The 24,225-nt window shown below is 33.5% G+C and overlaps 1 protein-coding gene and 1 long non-coding RNA gene across 13 annotated transcripts in view; one reads left to right on the top strand and one right to left on the bottom strand.

The window, feature by feature from the left end:
• The window catches only part of LOC119067469 (collagen alpha chain CG42342), a 221,188-nt gene that overhangs the window by 57,742 nt on the left and 139,221 nt on the right, over positions 1 to 24,225 (top strand). The gene's annotated exons all lie outside the window — the stretch shown is intronic.
• Positions 4,849 to 15,152, bottom strand: LOC119067471. The gene is made up of 3 exons (XR_005085946.1): positions 15,019 to 15,152; positions 9,687 to 9,689; positions 4,849 to 4,859 (listed from the first exon to the last, which is right to left on the bottom strand). It is a non-coding gene; the product is annotated as an uncharacterized LOC119067471 (long non-coding RNA).

Consider the following 24,225-nt stretch of genomic DNA (forward strand, 5'->3'; position numbering starts at 1 on the left):
TTAACACAGCTGTAATAATTAAGTTCATTTACTCACATTCATTTGCATATTATCTTCGTAGTCTCTCAATAACTTTATAGCTGTGTGTTATATAAACGCAAGTTCGATAGTGCTTTTGCAACTTAAACAAAAGTTCTTTCGTTAAGCACAGAGAGTAGTTTAATAAGTGCTATTCGAATTTGTAAAATGAATTATATAGAAGCAGATAAATGAAAATTGAATTACGGTTCGACAGATATTTCGAAATTGGAAACCAACATATGACTGAACTTGCAATTTATTTAATTTACTAAGAACATTATACATAATATGCCTCTAGGTCTGTAGGATCGTTCCTCTTATTTATTGATTTTATTTACTGGGTTAAGTGGTTAAAGTTAGATGGTACAATTGGTACACACAGCGTCTTTGGAGATGGTTCGAAAATATTTCAGTGATTCTGTCTGTTGGTTGAAACTTTTCAATTTTAAATAATTGGCTCAGTAAAAAGTTCGTTGAATGAAAAACTATTCCAATCAAATTAGATCAATTCTCGCTAGTGTAACAACCCGTCTACATCTCGATGGATAAATCTATAAAAAGTTCGCCGAAACTTGTATCACATTTTGTTACTTAAACAACATATGCGAAACACCATTCGTACAATATGCTTCCAGTTTTCTTAAAATTGTGTACCAGCGCTCCCAGATAGACACAAAATCAACAAATTTACTTCTTGATACTAACACTACAATTTTCAAACAACGCTTGCAAAACCTTCAAATCGTATAATATAGAATATTGTTTGGATGCTTTTACCAAATGTATTGGATTTATAAGGATTTAAGACTTCTCAAATTATCTGTAAATAGACAAACTTTTAGCTCTAATCCTTTTTCTACAATGTAAAATGTAGTGTACGAGACTATATGGTGTGTGCTGGCGCTTATATCCTATTGCTACTATCCTTTTATACTAAAAACTCAAGATAAATACAATAGCAGAGGAAACACAGAAGATTGAAATGAATTGTTTTAAAGTATGTTTTCGATTTTGTCGTCTTTTCGTTTAATGTTTCCATCCATATATACAGATGTATACCTAACATACAATGGATCCCATACAAAATAATAATTGTTCACATACTTATTCTCGACGACTATATATGCGCCTTCCATATTGTTTCTTTGATAAGTGTATATGTATATCACACATTAGAGAATTTAATTAATTCTACCATTTTCGTAGATTCGTCAATTTTAATAGCAAAATTAAGTTTACGAAAAAAAACTTTTAGTTAAACATAATATAAATTCGGAAAACAACCGCTTACTCTGTCAATGAAGCGATACAGTGGGATGAAGAACGTGTAATTGTGTCATAGGAGATTCGTTGACAAGACCCCCGAGCAAACATGAGAAATGAAGTGAAGATTATTACAGGTGTCTTTCGATAAAATTTGGCTACATGCTTCGGGGACAAAACATATGAATTGTGACCTTATTCCATCAAGTGAATCAAAAAACTAATTTTGAAAATTTTGCGCCTATTTTACTTTAATCAATGACTGACAAAATCCAATTGCGTATCCAAATGATGTGACTGATAATTCTAGCTTAAATATGAATTAAGAGCGCTCACCCCTTGGCCTATATGTAGCCTACATTTGTGCGGAAAAATATTCGTTTTTTGATGATTTCTCTGAACCAAAATCTTTTTTTTTGAAAAAGTAAAACCATTAAAGCATGCAAAAATGTGTTACTTTTAAGGGAAAACTTGGTTTTTGGTCGATAGCACATAAATTTACACATTTGCAAAAGTTTCTCCAAGTGGGATAAGTTATCAACCACAAACCAATTTTTGCACACATTTTTACATGCTTTAATGGTTTTACTTTTTCAAAAAAAGATTTTGGTTCAGAGAAATCATCAAAAAACGAATATTTTTGCGCACAAATGTAGGCTACAAAATTGCCAAGGGGTGAGCGCTCTTAAGTCTATTTTACGCATACATTCATAAAAATTTACATATTCACACAAGAAAATAGGCCTCCTGTCTGTACGAAAGAAGCACAAAGCCTACGATGTAAACTATAAATCTGTTCTAAGTTAGTGCTTGAAAGCTAAAGTGCTATACTAATACAGATGTAAAGTGTCAAACGTCAAAGTTTGTTTTTTTTAGTCAACGCAACGTTGGTTTGAACGTTATTTAAAACAATTTTAATTTCTCAGTTCATAAGTGTTAAGTGTTCATATTTAAATCTATTTATTTTTCATTAATAAAACAAAGTTGCCTGCAGTAAATTTGAAATGGATGTAATAAATACACCCGATTTTACGTTCATAAAGCAAATCTACTTTTGGATGCATTTTGGTGCATCATTATGCACTCTATCGTTTAGTAGGTCTACATTATTTTCGGTATTCCGAAGCGCTTCATCGAGGCTGTTTACTTTTAACTACATACCTGCCCTATGCGAAAGTTGAAAATTACATTGCACTTTTGCGAGACTATTTCCATTTATTTTTTCATTTTCCTATGTTAAAAGCAATTTTAGCATTCGGCAGGTACTAAACCAGAGTACATTCGATGCTACCACGTACTTCATTACTTCGAAAACAATTTTTCGATACTCGCAACCTCACTCGTGTGTTGAGAAACTTGCTTCTGCAACATTTTTGTTGCACGAAATTGTTACCTCATGTAATGAATTACTTCAATTAATTACTCTCGTACTGTTACCTACTAAAAATTTGCGGTGGAGATGAATGAAACATGAAAAAATGCTTTTCCAGACACCGTTCACTCCGCCAAATCAGCCAAACATTCCGCCGGTCGGACCCGATGTTATCGCTTGCGAACAATGCACTATAAACCTATATAGCGGTACAAATGTCCAACACTTTTGTACGGGGACCTACGGAGACAACGGTGTGCTAGACGAAAAGAATGTTTCGGAGAGTAAGAAGGAAGATCCATCTGTTTCACAAGCAGAAGGTGCACCCAGCGATTTAAAAAGCGTCAGCAGATACGGGCGCGTTCGAAAAATTAATCAAAATCTGGCCCATCTATTTCTAAAGAAAAAATAGAAGAGATTTTCCAAACGCTGTACAATTGAGGGTGGTGCAAAATAAAAGTGAACTTTGAAACGGGCGACCCGCCCAAAACAACTTTTTATTTTCGACGAGTAAATCTCTTACATCTTTTGTTCACGGTTCTCTCCAGTCACGATAAAGGTTAATGGAAAATGCACTCGAAAAGAGTTTAGTGATCTGACTATTGGGACCTAAGGAGTGCAAAATAGGTGTGCCTAGTTGTCGGTGTGATCTTTTCCCGAAAGGACCCCTAAAGACCACTGATCAGACTGTGTTTTATAATTTTCCCAAAAAAAAAAACTTGAAGACATTTTCGTCCGGTTTTTTTATTGTTGATCTATACAGTCCTAACTAAACCATAATAAAATGAAAAAAAGTTTGGAAGAACAAGAAGTAAAAGCCTGGCAAACAAAGTTCTCGATGGTCGATTTTCAGTGCAATTTGGAAACTTCAATAATAATTCAAACATTCGAATATCGATCAATAGTATTTCGATATATAGCGGTAATAACGAAAGATTTTTGGACATGAGAGGTCATGGTGTACGGAAGGAAGGCACCAATTTTATGATTGTGTGTGTGCGTATCAAATCCGAATTAAAAATGTTTCCGTTTCCAGTCAAAACATTCACGTTTTATCGCTGGATAAAGTTTATATTGAACAAGATCATGAAGCACTTAGTCGAATAAACTATACCAATCAGTTAAAGAGCACATCAATCATTTATTCATTAAATCGAAATTTTTCTTTCGCAAAACGAGAAACTTTTCTTTGTTGTAGCTGTGTGTCGCCGGGAAGTGGAAAGCGAACGAAGGACTGTTTTTCCCACAATAATTATTAAACTTTTCCTTCCTGAAACACACACGTTTTGTTTTCTCGCAAACCCAACAACCATTCGGAGCGAAAATTACTTAACCATGAAAATTCCATACAAATGACAAAGTTATTGTTAATCAAGGAAAACATCAACAGAAACAATATTAAAAGAATTGAAAAGAAAAGAAAGGAAAAGAAAAGAAGGAAAAAACTTTTCCCAAAGATTTATTATTACAAGAAATTTTCTCTAATATTTATATGAAGGAATTGGATGTCATTGTGGTGACTTAAACCGTAAATTTATTCGAAACCATCTGTTGTTTGTTCTCGAAAATGTTACATTAAATGTAATAAAATAATTTTTCCCTTCTTTTTCACACCATCTCTTATATCTTAACCTCAAAACTTTGTTGGAAGAATGTTTTATTGGTTGACCAAACTAAAGTTGTTGTACACATATTCGATGTGATATCATGTTAGTCTTATATTACACATATAAGCACGAATAGGTATGTGGAAAATATGCTTTAAAACCATACTAAGTATGTTGGGTATGTCATCACATCATATATTTTAAGATCACTATATGGTGTTGGTTGTAATGAACATGATATTCTCTGGTTATATATATATATTTGAGCATAATATTATTTTAACCGAAGACACTTTATACTTTACATATTATCATATACCATATCTTATGCATTTGTTTTCGGTAGGAATTTAGTTTTGTTAGCTCCATGTACTTTAGCATCCAGTTGATCTGGACCATGTTCTATATTGTGGCTTATATCCATGTGGAGTGAATAATTGTGGTTTTCGGTGTTGGAATTGTGGAATGGGTTTTGTGTTGTACATTTTAATGTGGGTTAGTCTGTTACATATTAGGTTTTGAGGACATAACGTTTAAGATTTATAGATCGCAATTTCTACAGGCTATGGCAATCGATTGGTAGAATTGTAACTTGGCTCACACGTTTTATTCATCTTGAATGGCAAGGTGTATGTTTGAATTCTCATAGACTTTTAAAAATTAATACTCGAAAATTCTTTAAATTACTAAAGATTGTTAACTTTATGGATTTTAAAGGAGTACAAGAACTTTTAAGAATTCAATTCTTAAAATTCCTCAAAAAAACTCCAAATAAATCTTAAAAAAATCTTAATAATTCCAGAATTCAAGAAGAACTTCAGAATAATAAGTCAGGGCTTAACATTTAACATCAGATTATTGTCAGCATAAAACTAGTGTGTACGTAGTACGATTCACCTTCTCCCCTTTAAAAGAAAACAGATGTAAGCCGCTTATTAACTCTGAAACTAAAACTTAAACGAAAACATGTGTCTTTTCACTTTGTCCTCAACATTTTTACTAATTATGTGGATGCACCCCATTTGTCGTTGTCGGCGTTGATAAATGTTCCGCCTACCATCATGAATTATAATCTGAACTGTACCAATAGTTGCACTTGGTGTTATTTCAGATTACTGAATGTGTGTGTGCGATAAAAGATAAAACCTCAGAAGTGCACGAGAATTTTCGACGTGAAGTGTTGGTATTACAATAAAAATAACACCGTGACAATGCACAAGGCGTATAAATACAGAAATGACATTAGCTAAATGGCAGTTAGAAACTGTCTGAATAAATGAAATAGGAGAGAAAAATTGAGGTTTATTGCAATGTGCTTTGCATGAGATTATAATAGTGGACAGAAACATTTCACATCGTCACAATTCAAATTCCAACTTGTTGCTCAATATTTTTAGTCCCGTACAAAGTAAAGACAAAGCGTTTTCCCATCCATAGAGATGTCAATGTGATGTACTTACGCGTGCCAGTGCTAACTAGAGGAAGTGATGGGATAACAACTAACAACTGGCAAAATCCCTACAATTCCACTTAATTCCACAAGTTCTAGTTTCTTTTCTAAAAATTCCGTTCAATTCCAAAAATTCCGTGATTGCAGAAATTAAATTGAAGCGGAGTCAAGGTCAGCCAAGTATTCGTCAATTTAATTTCCATCCGAAAGGCAAATATTTCCACAAAATTCTAAAATTTCCATTTAGTTCCATAAGTTCCACTAAATTCCAGAACTAAAATGCTTCAAAATGATTTGGTTATTCGTAGAATGTTCGAATAGCCAAAGTATTTTTAAGTGTCTATTCGAACGATGTACGCACAGCCAAAGTATTATAAAGTGGCTACTACCATTCCAAAAATGCAAAAATTAAATTTTTCATTTTCAAAAACTACATTTCCCTGCCCCAAAAATTCCACAACGCTTATCCCCTCGTGAGTAAGTCTTATCTAATTCGGATAATTTTTCTCGCACTAATTCCACTAAGAACGCGTGTAAGATGCTTGCTAAATAGATCAACTTAGTAGCTGTTCCAAGACATACGCAATCATGGAACAACTAAGCTAAGCTTACGTATCCACTAGTATCCAGCTTTTTTCTAAAAAAAATTATTAAAAAACCTTTGTCCCTAGAGCCTGGCCAAAGCCTAGACAATGCTTTATTTGAAATCTTTGATTCGCTTTCAATTTCTTTATAGTTTACAACTTCTCCAATATTTCGAAACGAACGTGAGGCACAAGCGATTTTTCGAACAAATAAAAATGAACAGCACACAGCACACACATACGAAATTGTAAACATAAACAGATTGTATATCGGTGTTGAGTCAAGCAGAGAAATTTTTTCAAGGAGTCGTGTTCTTATTTGCTTATGTGTAATTCTATCAGAAACGAGACGAACATAAATCTAAATCATCGTGTATCCCATGTTTTTCCCACTGAAATGTGCTGGTTTCAGTCTCATATTGTTATAATAAACAACGTTCACTGCACTAAGGAATGGGAATTGCATTTTCAACAGAAATATAATCAAATTACACCCAGCAAAAATTGAATAAAGCTTAACAAAATATCCGAGAACCATATACTAAATATAATTGTTTTGTGTTATAACGTGTGCACCCCTCCTCCCGCAAATCGCCGAAATGCGATCACAAAATCAATAAATTTTCATATTTTTCTCGTAGATAATGTTAAACTCATAACAATTTGATTTTCTTATCTTATGTTTTTCCGATGAAATTTCCATGTTTATGTTTTAAGAGAGAAAAAAAAGCCACCCTCCCGCTGCGAAATAAAACATCGGTATAACACCATCCATATATATGTCACTCTCAATATAAAAATGCCTTCACTTCAACCCCCGAAAAAAAACCATATAACAGAAATTTCTTATCTGTGAAATTAGATTGTCGGGATCATACTCCTTCTCATCGTTTCTGCTCCTTATACATTTATACGCAAAAAAACGAGCCATCAGAACAGTCGGAGCGTTTGCTGCGACTGAGCCCCGTACAAACCCGTATATCTATTGCGTACGTGACCCTAGTGCGTCTGTCACCCTATTTTGACCGTAAGCCTATTGCGCCGGTTAATGTAGTTAAAGTAAAATTATTATGTAATATGTACATCTTACAAATTGCGCATAGCGCAATTACGAAGCCCCGTACGACGTTCCTTTCAAATGAAACAAAAATTTCAAATCGCCCTAAAATTTTATTTTTTTGAAGGGCCTAGTATCGGCTTCAGTCCGAGGACCCAAATTTAAAATTTTTTTCAACTACATTCTATTCTGCCTTTGATTACCTCCCAAATGAAACAAAAATTACGAAAAACGGATGAAATTTGCTCGAGTTATATGTAAAATACACATAGGGCCCTAATAGTGGCCTTAGTCCAAGGACCCAAATTTAATTTTTTTTCAACAACATTCTATTCGGCCTTTGATTACCTTCCAAATGAAACAAAAATTACGAAAAACGGATGAAATTTACTCGAGTTATATGTGAAATACACATAGGGCCCTAGTAGCGGCCTTAGGTCAAGGACCCAAATTTAATTTTTTTTCAACAACATTCTATTCGGCATTCGATTACCTTCCAAATCAAACAAAAATTACGAAAAACGAATGAAATTTACTCGAGTTCTATGTAAAATACACATAGGGCCCTAGTAGCATTTCACTTCTAAGGCCCTAACTCACGGTCCACTCACCCGATTTTAAAAAACTTTTCTTTTCCTGGATTGGTATTGACAATACCTATCATTTGCCGTGTCATTTACATTTCCATCGTTTATTTTGCCATAAATATTACCAAAAGACCTTAAATCACTTAGGTGGCCCTAACTCACGAAGGGCCGACCCGAATATGCCCATCTTCGAACTTAGCCTCACTATTTCGACTATCTTTCAGGGAATTTTTTTTTTTTTTGAAATCGGATTTGATTTACTCAAGATATCGACGTGAGAGACGGACAGACGGACAGACAAAATTTTTATTGCAGATTCGTCATCTATGAACATAGGCAAACACTTTGCCCTTACCGTCTGCTTCGAATTCCATCAATTACACACGGCATCGTAATCCTGTAAGCCCCTTTGTACTTCGTACGGGGCTAAAAACTATATATATATAATACGAACAACTCGAACATCGTACGACATATATATGATGATTGTAAATCAATACGCAATAATACTTTATATCCTACTCAAAATGTCAACGAGAGGTTTGTCTTTCGTTCAAATTTCCAATACCCCATACGTTCACAATTGTGGTGAATGGAATAAGGGTATTTCCTAGAAATAAACTTCAAGCTTTTCATATTGATAGCTTTGATAGGAAGGTGTTCGGTGAGGGTTTTTTTTCTGTTCGTTCTGTTTCATGTTTCTTTCCTTTAGGTTTCATAAACACACTTGTCGAAAAACAATCAGGTGATCAGGTGATTTCATTTGAATCACGATTATGTATCGTATCGGGTTTACCTTTCACCAATAAGTGATTTTGTTTTAGAGAAAAAATAATAATAATTGAAATTCCATTACTGTGATGGTTGGAACGAGTAATAAAAATGTCAAAACGCATAGATACATAAATTATGACGATAGATAAATTTTCACATACATAACATATATTAGATCGACATGGATTTTTTTGCTCTGCTTTTCGTATAAAATATAATTTTGGGGAATGGGCCAATTTTTGGCATGATTTTCGAATTTAAGTCTGTATATCTTTCAGCTTCATAGCATAATAAACCGACAACTTTATATATTATAGAGTTAAGGATGTATGAACTGTACATTGTACTCATGTTGGTTATGTGTATGTATACACATTTTCCGTTACTTTTTGTGTATTTTTATCTGGCAATTTCCACATAACTGAGTTAAGTGACGGGTTTTTTTTATTGCCAAGTTAGCTTTTATGAAAATGTTCGGCTCAAAAGATTGAAAGACTTTAAAAGAAAGAGTTTTTTTCTGTCATTTGAGAGAACAGAATGCGTTTTTTTACTTGCGTGGAATTTGAATTTCATTTAAAAGATTCATGAAATTGAATTAATTAATTATTTATTGTCTGTAATAAAGAGGGGATCTTAGATAACTTAGATGGCAACATTTTATAATGTTTATTTGACCTTTTTCCTTTTCTTTTAAGTTAATGTTTACAAAACATTCCCATAAACCGTTGATAAAGATTAATGTACAAAATATTGGTAGTATCGCTGTAAGAAGAAATAATGTCTGTCGCTATGCAGATGATGAATATACCTTCTATCACTGCCCATTTTTAGTGTAACTGAATGTAGCAAAAATGTTTAACGAAATTAGTAATCTTCAGCCAATGTACGGGTGAATTTTGGTAAATCAATTTAATCTATCACGGATGACCTGCGCGTGGTTAGAAAAAATCTTTTACTTCATTTGTTTTAACATACTAGTACAACAGTCACAGCCAATTGGCCCATCACTTATATTTTTTGTTTCTGTCGGGAACAGATGAAATGTCTGTTCATCAAAATTTCAAAGAAATTCACGGATCTTCATTATATTTCGATTATATAATTAGCACTAACCTTGACAATAAAAACAACTTTAGAAGAGCCCGTATACCCGTACAAACAAGGAAGACTAGCTTATGGCCTATTTTAAGGAGTTTAATTAACCAAAAGCTATCAAAATTACCAAAATTACTAAACTTATAAAATAATAGAAATCATATTGACGCCTGAGTTTTATCGTTACCGTTATAATGATAGTGACTTACGATAAAGAGATTTCCGAAGAAAAATTTCTTCTGCGCCAAGCTATGAGAGTGGAAAGCTCACATTTTCGCATTTTCCATATATTGAAACATAATGGGAACTTTCCACTCTCATAGCTCGGCTAAAATTTATGGAAAATCTTAGCAAATCTTGGAAAAATCATATTTCCAAAATATCCACAAAGGTTTTCATCTCCTCCTCAGGTATTCGAATGGAATTACAAACGTGAGAGTTAACCAATTAACTACTTAAGGCTCGAAAATGGTCGACCATACATGACCTAAGGTTTCAGGTAACCGGACTACATCTGGCCTGTATCCGAGTCTTACCTCGTACTGATCTAACTTTGTATTTTCATTGACTTGCATACTTACAGTTAATTTATTATTTCTTTGATTATTTTCTTTATATTACGACAATAACAAGAGACCCCGATTTCAAACGATCATACCAATTCAAATCAGACCAAGATTCAAGGTCAAAACAACTTATTATGACAATCAGTGTCTGTGTCATTTTGAACTAAATTAAATTGGAAAGGTGTTCCTCGTATAATAACCAGCAACAACATATCATAATTATATGACAGACAAAATATCATAATGAAAACAAATATTTGAATTAAAATTGATATGCATACGCAATGACTATAAAATACGATCGAACCCGGATAGCAGATGGGAAATGATATACGCGTGCATTCGAAATTATAGTTGGATAATGCCTGTGAGTGACTCGGTGTCTCTGTGGTATTTATCTAGCCTGTCTGATGGAGAGTTCTAGTTCGAGATATTCACAAAAAAGGATGTGTTCCGCTGCCGGTGCAATGATAATAATATGTTAGAGATTGGATGCTGCAAAAGTAATGCATTGCAGAAGGTAACAATTTAAAAGCCAAGAAACGAGTGCGATTGCGAGTATCATAAAATTATTTCCGAAATAATGAATTGCGTAGCAGCATCCAATGTATTCTAATTTCGTGTCTTCCTAATGCGAAAATATTTTTCATGGAATGAATCTTTTTGGCAGGATGTCAAATTGCTATGTAATAGTCAACTTTCGCATACACGAAAAAAAAAGATTTGGAAAGAATTGTTTGCTAGAAATATATTTATAGTTGTGACAAATATATTTATATTTGTCACAAAATTTCAGGTAATTTGCTTGTCACAATTATATTTAATTATTTGTGACAAATTATTTCAAAATATATTCGTTACAAATATATAAATATTTGTAGCAAATATGTAAATATTTGTTACAAATATATTTAATTATTTATGACGAATTATTAAAAAAATATTCGTGGCAAATAATTAAATATATTTCGGACAAATATTTATATATTTGTAACGAATATAGTTAATTATTTGCTACAAATGTTTATCTAATATATTCGCCACAAATATTTATATATTCGATACCAATTTTTTACATTAAATTGGTATTGAATATTTCTTTTTTTTTCGTGTAGGGTAGGCAGTAAGGTAGTTTTTTTTGTATAACAATCTACATTACAATCGCACTTTAACTACGGTAGAACCTCTTGCAACTTACATGTACGAACAAGTGGCCACTTTGTACTCTTTCATAGGGTGTCCCTTAAAATTTCCTATACTGCATTTACGTAGTGGTTGACGAATTTGCATCTCTTTGATGTTTTTATCAACTATAAATTTCTGTGCACATAAATTCGTCACCGCGGTCCAATTTCTGCTATCCGGGAACTGGATTCGTTCGCATATATATTAACAAAACAAACACACCAGTAAAGGTAAATTTGAAATGAAAACTAAACATCCAAAATGTAATAATAATTTATGCATGTTCCAACTAATTAACAATTGCTAAAATGCATTGACATTCATATTAATTCTTGAAACTAATAATTTCATTTTACAATTTATGCATGGAACGTTAACAATACAAAACCTTTTGTTTGGATTTGGGATTGTTTTTGATGCCAACGAGAACGTGTAATATATTGGCTGAAATATTTTATATGTATAATCTTGCGATGGCCTCTGCTCAGTTAGCTGTAAATACTGGAGACTCATTCATAATTGCTGTCGCTTTTAGTTTTATGACAACGTTTTGTTTATAACTCGAATCACATTTCGGGAATAATTGGGCATGACAACATTGACATTTTTTTTTTGAATATTTGTACTCCCACTCACAATTTTCCACTTACAATTATTGGACATAATTTCAGCATCCTTTTTCTCTATCTACACATTTCTCGTTTCATTTTTTCGATGGGAAAATATTTTGTTCTAGCGGTCCAGAATCAATTAGCCTGATTGTATGTTTCGGATCGCTTTGACTTACACAACACATGCTTCATTTCAAACCGAATGTCTTACATAGCAAACGTGCACAAGTGAATAAACTTTGCCTGTTTCAGACGCCAGCATTAAAATGGAAAATTCAAATTAATTGCACCGAGACACACGAATGAAAATTGCGACAGACATTCCCGCTCATATATATATATGTGAAATGATTATCAATGTCACCGATTCCATTGATTATACAGTCAAGCATACGAAAGAAGAAAAAAAAAAACGATGGCACCGTATTATAACAGAAACCGTTTTCCCTTTCATTTTCGGTGCAAACTCAATGTTCAACAAACAATGAGGTTTACCATGTCTCTCAATTTTATATTTTACACTTTTCTTCCTGTCATCCTTCACCGAGTTCAGGATGAAAAAAAATAAGGAAAATTATTCATCAGATAGCTGTATTATGACTTCAAATCGTCGTTATGTACGGAAGGAGAATGTCTCGTCGTTTGTAAATTTGACTTTTATAGCAATTTATATTAAAAGCACTTAACAAAAGTGCGCTGTTAGCTACACATATATCCTCATCTACCTTCATATCGTATCCGTATCCGTATAAAATTTATGAAATAATAATGGTTGCAGATGTACACAAAATATTTATGTAAAGTTAAAATACAATAGGAAAAGGGGATGAAGGGTGTTCCATTTAGTGCACTTTGCTTTTGAATGTATAAAACATTGTAAAGCTATTTTCACACAACACCTGTGTTAGATGATGATGGGACCGTCTGTGTGTACAGCGTAACATGTTCATGTACCCAGAGTTTCATATTTACTCTTCTTATACTAAAAACTGTTTTTCATACATGGTATATGGTATAAGTAAGTATATCGCGTAGCAACAATATGCTGGTGTCGCTTCATGCCATAAACAATATTCATATGTAAGAAATATATATTTCCACACCGTTTCCCCCGCTATTGAAGTGTCAAGGAGTGGTAAATTCAATTTCAGATAATATAAAACATTTAATTGAATACCCGAGAGTCCTTTTGTTTCAAATTTACACCTATATTCAGTTCGTTTTTAGTTAAAGCTTTTCCGTTTTTTCCCTTTTTCTCCTCTTCTCTACTCTCCGTTCATTTTCTTTTTCATCATTTCACTTTTGCTGCAGCGCAATAATATTTTATGCGCTTAAAAGGAAAACGTAATTTAAGTAATTAGCTGCAGAGAAAATGAACTTAACTCAATTTCTATGTTTTGATGATGACTGCTTGTGTTTCGCTACAACCTTTTCAACCTTTTCACCCTTTGACGCTAACTGATTTTAAGCTTTTCAGAAAATTGTATTTGCGATCGTTTGATGTATAATGCACGAAAATATACAAGGCGAAAACTAAATGATTCGGCATCAAAGTGGGCGAGACCGACACATAAACAGCTTCTGATTATGATATTTTATTTAGAGATTTTTTTTACTTAACCAATACCCTCTCTGGCCACCTGACTAACATTTATTAAGGTGGTAAAAATGCAACGTAGCCTTTGAATTTTACATGTAAAATTAGAAAGTCTACAAACAAAGGAATAAGATGGAAGAAGTTTGTTTGCTAGAGAGGGTATTGACTTAAATAAATCTAAAATTTAAATGCTACAAGAGTGCCTGCGTTGACTTACCAGCAATTTAACAACCATTTCCACACGAAATAAAATTATGCATGGAAGATGTGCGGTATAGGTGGCAGAAGCACCGTTCAGGAACGTATCACTATTATTGTGATGTGTGAAAACAGCAGCTACGTAAATATTAATGAAACGCAGTATATACCATTTACGGAATTTGTAGCTCCCCTTCATTATTCCTTTGGCTGAAAGTCAGGGTCTGACGACAGCAAATCGCTTGAAGTATCCGTAGTTCACTATGATGATTTTCTGAAAATGTTGTACATTGGTAAAAACGTTTACGTGTTACGGCAGAGTAAATGGCGCTTCGCTTATACATGCATTTACATTGCCTAACCACGTAAAGCACAGTACGTACGTGATTCCAAATTTTTATTTTTACTCGTTTGGTAGGTGCATCGTCACACGTTCATTGAACATTTCGATTACAGATGAGGTGTTTTTATAATGGAAAATGACAGTGTAATCTTAACAACGCGTTATTGAGCGACTCATGTTGAGTTACGTAAATCTGGAGCAAATGAGAAATAAGGGAGTAATATTGACAGTGCATTCGGTTTTGTTAAATGTTCAAAGTTGTGATGAGAATAATTCAATAACTGAGGAGAGTTATGCACTAACCGTAACAAAAAGACATTTCCCAAATAAAATTTTTGTCGGTTCATGCATATCTCTCCTCAACTATAACTAGGCCCCATCATTCGGGTGGGTCGGGTCACTTGACTGAAAATTGGATATTTTCTTTGATTGTAAAAACATATTGCCAATTACGTACGCTTCGCTCTGCCCGCTAACTTCACACTCGTAATGCTTGGAACACTAATTACTGAAGTTATTGTGTTATCGACGAAAGAGAAAAAACCTCTTTTAAGTCCGTTGATAAATGGATGAATCGTCACGGGTCTCCGACACACGAGAGAAAATGTTTTCTTCACTTATTCGAAGAAGCTTTTTAGCAAATTCGAAGCTTTTTAGCAAATTCGATCCCAGAACTCGCCTCCAGCTGAAATTATGGAAGCTCGAAACCCAGGCCCGTAGCCAGGATGAATGGCCAGGGGGGGCAGTGCCCCAACGTAATATTTCGAAAAGTTATTGTGTTTTTAAAAGTAGTCTAATTTCGCCGAAGGCGAAAATTTTCTCATTTCCACTTGCATGGAATTTATTTTCTTGACCTGAAGTTTCCATTTTTGAAAAGTTGTAGATATGGAGATTATCGCTTTTTGTTCATGAATCGCACAAAGTAAAAATTATCTATTTAAATACAGTCATTTAGAAAGCAGTGCTACGACGCTGGTGGAAATAATGTTTTCTCCCCGGGATCGTGTGTTTCTTTTGCGTATTCTTTATTAAAATCGTGTTTTAACACAAAACTCTTACGCTTTCTAAAATCTTATTTTTACTAAGAGTTAAAGATGCATCTGCTTTGCAAGAGTAAGATATTTTCAAATTCAATTCAATTCAATTTATTAATCATATTAGAACAAAAAGATCACGCCTTATATAAATATTTTTCTACGACAGACTAGAATCGAATGGATTTACTTTTCTTTTCTCTCTATCTCAAGTAACGGAAACACAAATAGTTTCAAATGGTTACTTTCAATAGATGGAAGTTTTTACGTTTTTTGAGATTTTGTGCTAAAACACTGCATCAAAATAAAATTACGACGCAGGCGAAAGTTTGGCCTCACTCAGTTAACATTCATAATGCTTGAAGGACACCCCAAAGTTAAGAGTTTCATGACGTTCGCTGTCCTGTGCTCTTTGTTCCGAAAGTGTTCATTCTCGGATAGTGACCACGAGGTTGCCACATCTTCAGAAGATTTCAATTGAAACTGAAACCGAGGTTTTCAAAGGTACACAAAATTGCATTCCCAACGGGAACTTTTAGGAACTTCGCGATCATCAACATTTAGAAATACTGAAAAAGCTGTGTAATTTCGGTTCCGTTCATAGACTTACTTTGGATTCTTTAAAGAAGTTATATACAAAAACAAAACCGACAAGATAACATGGGAATAGCAGTACTAATTGTTAGTAATTGAATTTCTTACTCTTGCAAGCAAAATGATAAAAGTTGGTTATGTGCGAGCGAAGCGAGCAAAGATTTTTTTTTTCAACAAAATTTGAAAGTCAGAGGTTTTTCACGTTCTTATTTTGCTTAGTCAGTGTAAAATTTTTATTTTCTTTAAAAATCCCAGGGGGGCAAGAGAATCGTCAAGGGGGGGGGGGCGATGCCCCCTCTGCCCCCCCCCCCCCCCTAGCTACGGGCCTGTCGAAACCTCTATGTTTTCTATATTACGCAACAGGGTAACAAGAAAGAAATTAATCGTAAAATAACTCCAATGACCCAAGTCCAAGAATTTTATGGTAGAAAGGCGTAGAATTATTCTCATCTCTTCCCACAGCCTCAAAGACTTCATTCTTCGTAGATTAAAACAAAAATCTTGAAATTTCGTGTAACGGAACACTTTCTGTTTATTAGTACATATTACGTCCGTGGTTCCAAATTTTTATTTTGACTAGTCAAACCATATTGCTGTTGGCAGGCCATTTCACCTGCAAATAGTCTTTGTACAAGGAAAAATGCTGTTGGCAGGCGCCTGCCAATAGCCTGTGTAAAAGAGAAAATGCTATTGGCAGGCGCCTGCCAAAAGCCTCCGTAAAAGGGAAAACACTATTCGCAGGCAAGTTCGCCTGCCAATAGCATTTTGTATAAGGGAGATGCTACTGGCAGGGGCCTGCCAATAGCATCTTTAGTAATAATTTGGCTATTGGCCTGCGTATTGAGAACTTAACCATTAATAAATTGTGAGTGATGTAATCTACAACATCAGTTATTAAGAGACGTTTTATATAAATATTGTACGGTTTAATGTTTTGCTAACGTTGTCGCTAACAGATGACTATATAACGCAGCAATGTCTGAAAGGTGCATACAACAACAGTTTCGTCAGAACACGGAGAAACTGATGAAACTGAATCTCTGATTTTGATCGATGAGATGAAATCTTTTTATGAGCTGCTTTAATCGTTAATAAAACAAAACATTTTTACTGCTTAACTCAGTGGTCTTCAGCTTACTGGAATTGCTGGAATTCAATGCTTTTGCTTAAAGAAAATATAATTTTTTTTGACTAAATGTTTTTTCATTGTCCTGCGCTCAGTGTTTCACTGGTTTTTAATTTAAATTTAACTGAATCAAGTTCACGTTGTATCCCATAAACGCCACTTGTAAATACAGTTATTTTGACATGATGTGCTGAAATTCAGTAATTCAATCTCATTCCTGAAATAAAAACATAAACATAAACAACGACAAAGGAAATAACAAGCAGATTCGTGCACTCATATAATTTCAATAATCAACAAAACGTTTTTCTACTATATTCCATTTACAACAAATAAAGACATATGGTTTGTTGAGTGAGTGTTCCCTTTTATGTACGCGCGAGATATTATCTTACTTTATGTTGTAAAACCATACATTTACATATTGACGACATTTTCACACATATCGCACTTAATTCTATGCAATTTATTAAGTGTGTGTTCGAAAGGAGCAAAATATCTTGAACAGTCTACTAAATTGCTGCTGCAGGGTTGAGCAAAATATAATTGTCTGAAAAGACATTGTGGGTTTTCTTTTCCTTTCTTCGGGTCGTGGAGCATTTTACCTTTAATTTAATTAAACGCGTTTCTCTTCCAAACCGACACTATTTTCCAGTTGCGGTTTGTGGAAATAAAGAAGCAGTAATATGTCATCAAATGCTTCTCTCTCACTCTCTGTCTCTGTTTATTTTTATTGGATGTACCTTGAGGATTGTCGTGTTACGAATACTGAATCAACATAAAGGGGATTCATAATAATTCTATGCTAGTTTATTGTGTGTGTTATATATATGGGCCTGGTAGCGTGGATGGTTGTAATGCTTTAACTCTTGTTTCATTCCATGAATAAATAAAATAAAATTTTTAAATGCGCTCTCGTATTTCGTACACTAAATTCGAAAACATTTCACATTTTTACTACGCAACGAAATTATCTTGGCTTACATAAAAATGGAAGAGGCAATTAAAAGAAGTCTAAATAGAATCTCGAAACGATTTTTAAAGCAGTATAAACTTGAAGAAATGATAGAACCATTAATTCTCCACAATTTCCTCATCCGAAACAGCAATTCGTTTTAATAGTGGCTGTTGTGCAGACGGAATTGTTTCTCTGCTTTAAAGATTTAAAAAAAAATACTTTGACCATGCAATAGTTTATTGTCGCACTAATTTTCCATCAATTTTCATTCCACAATGTAATAGACAAAACGATATTTCATTGTCATCAATGTGTGACTTCAAAGAGATTCAACTTCCTTAAGCATGTCTCGCTTGACAACGAGATTTTTCCCATTGATCGATTTTAAGTTCTTTGAAGTAGTTACACAATTGAAATAACAAAATGGATAAAAATGCAATTATCGTGGAATGTTAAAAATGTTGTCGGCAAAATTGTTGTTCAACAAATTCTCCATAAAAAAACCATTTCTATTCAACCCTTAAACTATACAAGCTACTACAAACTACTATTGAGCAATATCGCATCATTCAAAGCGTACTCACTCTAATATATAAGTTGTTTTTCATATTATTTTCCTTTTCAATGAACTTATTATAATTGCCGAGAAAAGGAAATAAACGAGCTAAAATTAGCTGCAATAAAATTGATGACGGTTGAAGCTAAATGTGTATGTAATCTGATGAAATTAACTGGATTATAGAGATTGCGTTTAGTTTGATTGTATTTGAAATTGATTTAATGAAAATGAATGAAATTGAACTGATAGAGGAGACATAGAGAGAAAGAGAGAGAGAGGAATGAGAAAAGTTATTGTTATATTGACTGGTTATGTGGAAATTTTGCTGATAGCGAATTTCATTTTTATTAGCTTGTCATTTGGATAATGAAGTTGGAATGGAATTTCAATTTTAAAATATTCAAATGGCAGTTTATTCAGCCAGTAGCACTTCAATAATTAAAGTGTACAGTGCATTATCGTTAAATAAGTGGTCGTTGCTTTCACAATTGTTATTACTTAAATTGGCACTTTTATTAAATGAATCCAATAAATGACATTATATATAAAGTTATTCGGAACTTCGTATTTTGCCAAATGTGAGGGCTACAGCGGAATCCGAACGTGAGGGATGCTATCTAATTACACAAAATATAAAGTTCCAAGCAATTACAAAAAAAACATTTTAAGTTTTACCGCTCATGTCAATGCAATAATGACTCACTTTCCGGGGGTGCAGTGAATAACTATTACCTAGCTATCGACTGGAAGGTACACTTTACAGTAGTCAGCGAATTTGTTGATTGTCGGAATATGGAAACCAATGAAGAGTATTTGACTGTTCAATTCGTCGTAATTTATCAAGACATTTTTCTCTCAAAGCTACAATGGGTGTATTGAGCTAATCGGATAAAACTACCAAATACGTTGTAGTGTCTAAAGACAATAGATGACGACTCGTATTACAGCAAGTGCTCCTATTTGTCACCTACGGGTCGGGCTGTAACATTACTAACCATCAAAATAAAAATTTGGAAGCACGTACGTACGTACTGGAATTTACGTGATTAAGCAATGTGAATGCATATGAGCAAAGCTTCATTTACATTGCTGCAACACGTAAAGTTATCTATATGAACATTGAACGGGCTACTGTTTACATAGTATTGCATACATGTAAAATAGTATCTTGGATCTCGGTGTAGCACAACAATAATTTATTCTCAATTGGTCAATTTTAGATCTGAGAAATTTAGGCAAACTTAGAGAATTTAGTTCGGGGTCATTGAAGGAGAACGCTTCGTTTGTATCGTCCAAACGGTTACAGAATTTATAAATAATAATTACAGGTAAGACTTCCTGAGAGGGGTGTCACAGTTTTAACTATTTTGTCATTTTTGTTGCTACTCTTGAAACCAGAGACTATTTTTATGAATAAATTTTCCTAAATTTTCAAATATTTTCCTGAAATTTCCTCAATTCTTTCAAAATACAAGAAAGTATGGAAAACAGTTTTCCCAAAAATAGTTCCTACTTGAAACCGATTTATCTTTCGAATATAGCATGTGAGGCTTTGTGTGCTATTTTATCTATGCCAAATACCACGAAACTCTCGCCACTGTCTTTCTTCGCTTTAATATTGTTTCTTTGTTTACACGAATGATATACAGTGTCAACGTACTCTGTGCTCTTTTTACCTTATACTTTTAAGTAAACTTTATCTTTGAAATGGCTGCAACTTTTTCGCTTCAGAAAAACTTTTTAGTCGATAAAATGTGTGTCCTTTATGCTTTTCCAATAAACTTTTACTAGAACAATTTTTTGACCCACTATGCAGATATTCGGATATTATCCCCCCGGTTCACATTTTCCTACGTAAGCTATAAAGTTGCAAAGACAAACTGAATTGGTATTGGTTTTGTGTTCAGTTTTCTTTTTTGTTGAAACAAATCGCAAAGTAGATGCAATTCTTTGTACCACACAATATATTTACCGTCAGAGATTATACTGAACTTGCTTAAATATATCGTAAGCAATTATGATATCAAATAAATCGTTTCGTTTGTTTTATCATTATTTCTGACAACAGACTAATCCACTTATGTTTAATACAAACGAGTCTAGCACAACAATCATCGCAAATATTATTTAGTAATTTTCTCGGCACAATTCAAATTCAAAAAAAAAAAAGTTTGTAAAGAAAAACGCCCACGCGATAAAACAAACGATACACATTATTTTGTCAACTTTTATTGTTATTTAATTATGAAAAACTGTCGGATTTAAAGTATAAAATATTTCAACGTTTTTCCATGGCCAGTAAAAATACAAGCGCCGCCGTTTATATCATTCTGATTTCGTTTGCTACCTCTCTTATATATGCTCTTTTTCCGTTCCATTATGTACAATTTACAATTCACCAAATTTCAAACGATAAGCGGCAATATTTTACGCAATTCCCGTTTTTTTGGGTTTGTTTTTAAAAGTGTACTAATAATGTGTACACTTTTGGTTTTCGGTTTTCCCGCTTTTAAAAAATTCTATTTTCGATTCGCCAAAATGGTGTTTGCAACGTAGAACTATGAATGATTCAACCAAAAAAAAATCCGCTGTTAGTACACACACTGTAGCTAATGGTCTGTCTATTTACCTAGACCATATATCCGCATGATATGCTCTAAAATTACCGAGAGTTTATTTAAAAGTATGATACATGTGTTTGCTTCAGTCTTTAGAATAAAAAAAATTAATAGAAATTGTCCAACGACTTCTAATCACTAGGGATTTGTTATCGTTATTGATTTCACTTTCCAGCGAACTGTAAAAAAAACAGATCGCCATTTGACTTTTCAATTTTTGGTCTTACTTGCAGTCGAAGAACAGACACTGCTTGTAAACTGAAGTATTGTCGTGAGAGTCTTAAGTATATGACAATTCCGTTATTGTATGGAAATTCGTTTTTACGTTTTCAAAATGATTAATGAAATTAAATTTGTTGAGGTAAGCGGAGAAAAAATGGCTAAAAATAATTATTTTGTATATTTTCAAGTGTGAATCTGCTAAAATAAATGAGTATTTTTTCAGTGTTTTGTTTTATTTCGTTCTTTTTTATCAACTTGTCGGCACGAAGAATTTTGAAAATGCAGGGAAATTAAAAACGAAAATTCTTCTTGAATTTTGTGTTTGGTTTTTATTATTGTTTTTTCTTTCTCTCTGTATTTCTGTCGTTGTGTTCTATTTTTCACACGTCTTGCTAGTAAATAAATGTCAAACGGATGGTAATGAAAGATATAACTAATTCTAAAATAACATACATTAATTGATAGGTTTTGTTTTGGTTTGTCGCAAAGACTAACGACGCGACGAAGAGTCAAACTATTAATAACAGTTTCGGAGTCATAAAAGTCATGGGATATTTTTATTTTAGATTTTCTCGCATTATTCAGTATTTGGTGGGAAAATCCACTCAGTAATCTTCAAGAGGATTTGGTAATTCTCTGTTTATGTTCTACTCGACAGAATAAATCATCGAATCACATAAATATTGTCAGTTTCTTAGGTGGTGTGGCGGCTTCTTTACAAGAACAAAACAAGAATTTTGGACGGTCTTTTCTTCTGAATTAAATTTCACAAAAGACATCATGTTACAGTCAGAGGCAGTGAAATTTCAGCATGAATTTGTTTCAACTGTTTGTCAGCTGATCCACACATACAATCAAAACTGTTTATGGGTAGATACCACCATAAGAATGTATGCTTGTTTTCAGCAAATTTTTGAAAATTCTAGTTTATTTCACGAAACCTGAACCGATTTCACTAAACGTTTTTTTTTTGCTGAAAGCTATTGACAAGACGCGTAGTTTGACACAAAAAGTGTTCGTTTGTATCCGACATTCCGAAGTAAGATAAAATCACTTCGACCCAAGCTTTGCCGAAATTACATTTTTTCAAATAAAAACTGAAGATCGATGCCATTCGAAAGCTACAGCATATGACATCACGAGAAAAATAACTTTGAGTCAATCAGGTTAGTTGGTTGAGTAAAGTAGGTGAAAACAGCTTCCCAGTGGTGATAAAAGTCATCCTCGAATTTTAACTCGTCGAGGTTATCTCGAAAAATTTTGTAACCCTTTTTAACCACGGTTTTGAGCCAAAGCAACATTTTCTGTGGGGTAACAACCACCAAACCAATTGCGAAAAAAAAAATGCTGGCTATTAATGACCTTCGAAAAATATCACTTTTTTAGACATATCTCCCCCAAATTTTGGGTTACCAACCTCATATTGGGCTTAAACTGCGCGTCTTTCAGGGAAAACTTCGCAGGCTAAAAATTCCAATTCTTGTTGGTATGAAAGCACTGTGTCTCCTGAGTATTAGAAAATTTATAGACTGATTTATTACCGCAAAACATAGCCAACACAGCTCACTTTATGCCTCAGAAATGACGAAATTTGTAACGGAACGAATCATGGAATTACCTTTATACGGTTGAAGTTGCTAGCGGAAAAAAGTGACATACCCTATTCTACTGTAACTACTTGTTTCAATACATCTAGTCGTGCTTGAGATCACCAGATACTTGTAAACGCTCGTACTGAAAATTGCGGTATCAACTACGCTAGTCCTACATTTTTGGCTGGTAATTTTTTGAATTACAAATTGTCGCGCATAAAAGAAATACGAGTCAATAGAGTCTAATGATATAAAAGCAATTCAACGTCAGTGAATTACACTTCGTTCGTAATACAAACTCCAGCATGATAATTACAGACGTGTCTCGTCTCTGTTATAAAAAAAAGTCCAACACCAACACTTTCAGTGCTATAAATGAGATTTTCATTCATTTTCGCTTTTCCATTTTCCGAAAGGACTTTAATTTCCTGGCAAAAATTCTATTTATTCAGATAACGAAGTGTTTCATTGATTGAAGCATCGTCCATGTTTCAATCATAATCATCACAACAACAACAACAACAACAACAAAAAAACGTATACCAATGACTTGATTCATACACTCTATTACACATATCAATGTTATACGTATGAAAATGGATATCACTCACAAAACTAATTATAATCCGTTATTATTCCAGCTATTTACAACCGAATGGAAAATACATTTCCACTTTTTGTGTTATTTTATTAAAAATCATATTACATTAGCCTGTTTCACCTGAGCATATCATTTCTATTTATGGTGGTAGAACCGGGGAATTCTTTATACCTATACCTATCTATCGAAATAGAGCTAGAGGAAAGGTGTACAAAAAAACATGGGTAATATGAAAAACATATATTTATTCTCTTCATTGTTTTGAACGAAAACAAAACGTGATCTATGGGGATTCGTCGCTTTTTCTGTGTCTTTTCCATACACATTGTATTTGTTAGAGTGTATGGTAATTTGAAACAGAAATAATCATATCCCCCAGTAAAACATCTGAAGACAAACACAAAATCCATCTATATATCGTAACAAAAACACAGCCAATGGTACCATGTAATAAATGATGAGGTATAATAAAGACATAAAAAAAACGAAGAAAGAAAGAATGAATGTTAAGATAGACATTTGATCCGATGCTCATGCATGTTAAACAGTATATTGTTGGTTTCTCTTGATGTTTTATTTTGTTTTGTTTTGTACTCGTCTCGGGGACACAT

The sequence above is a fragment of the Bradysia coprophila genome, assembly GCF_014529535.1.
Source record: "Bradysia coprophila strain Holo2 chromosome X unlocalized genomic scaffold, BU_Bcop_v1 contig_12, whole genome shotgun sequence".
In the NCBI taxonomy this organism is placed as follows: Eukaryota; Metazoa; Arthropoda; class Insecta; order Diptera; family Sciaridae; genus Bradysia; species Bradysia coprophila.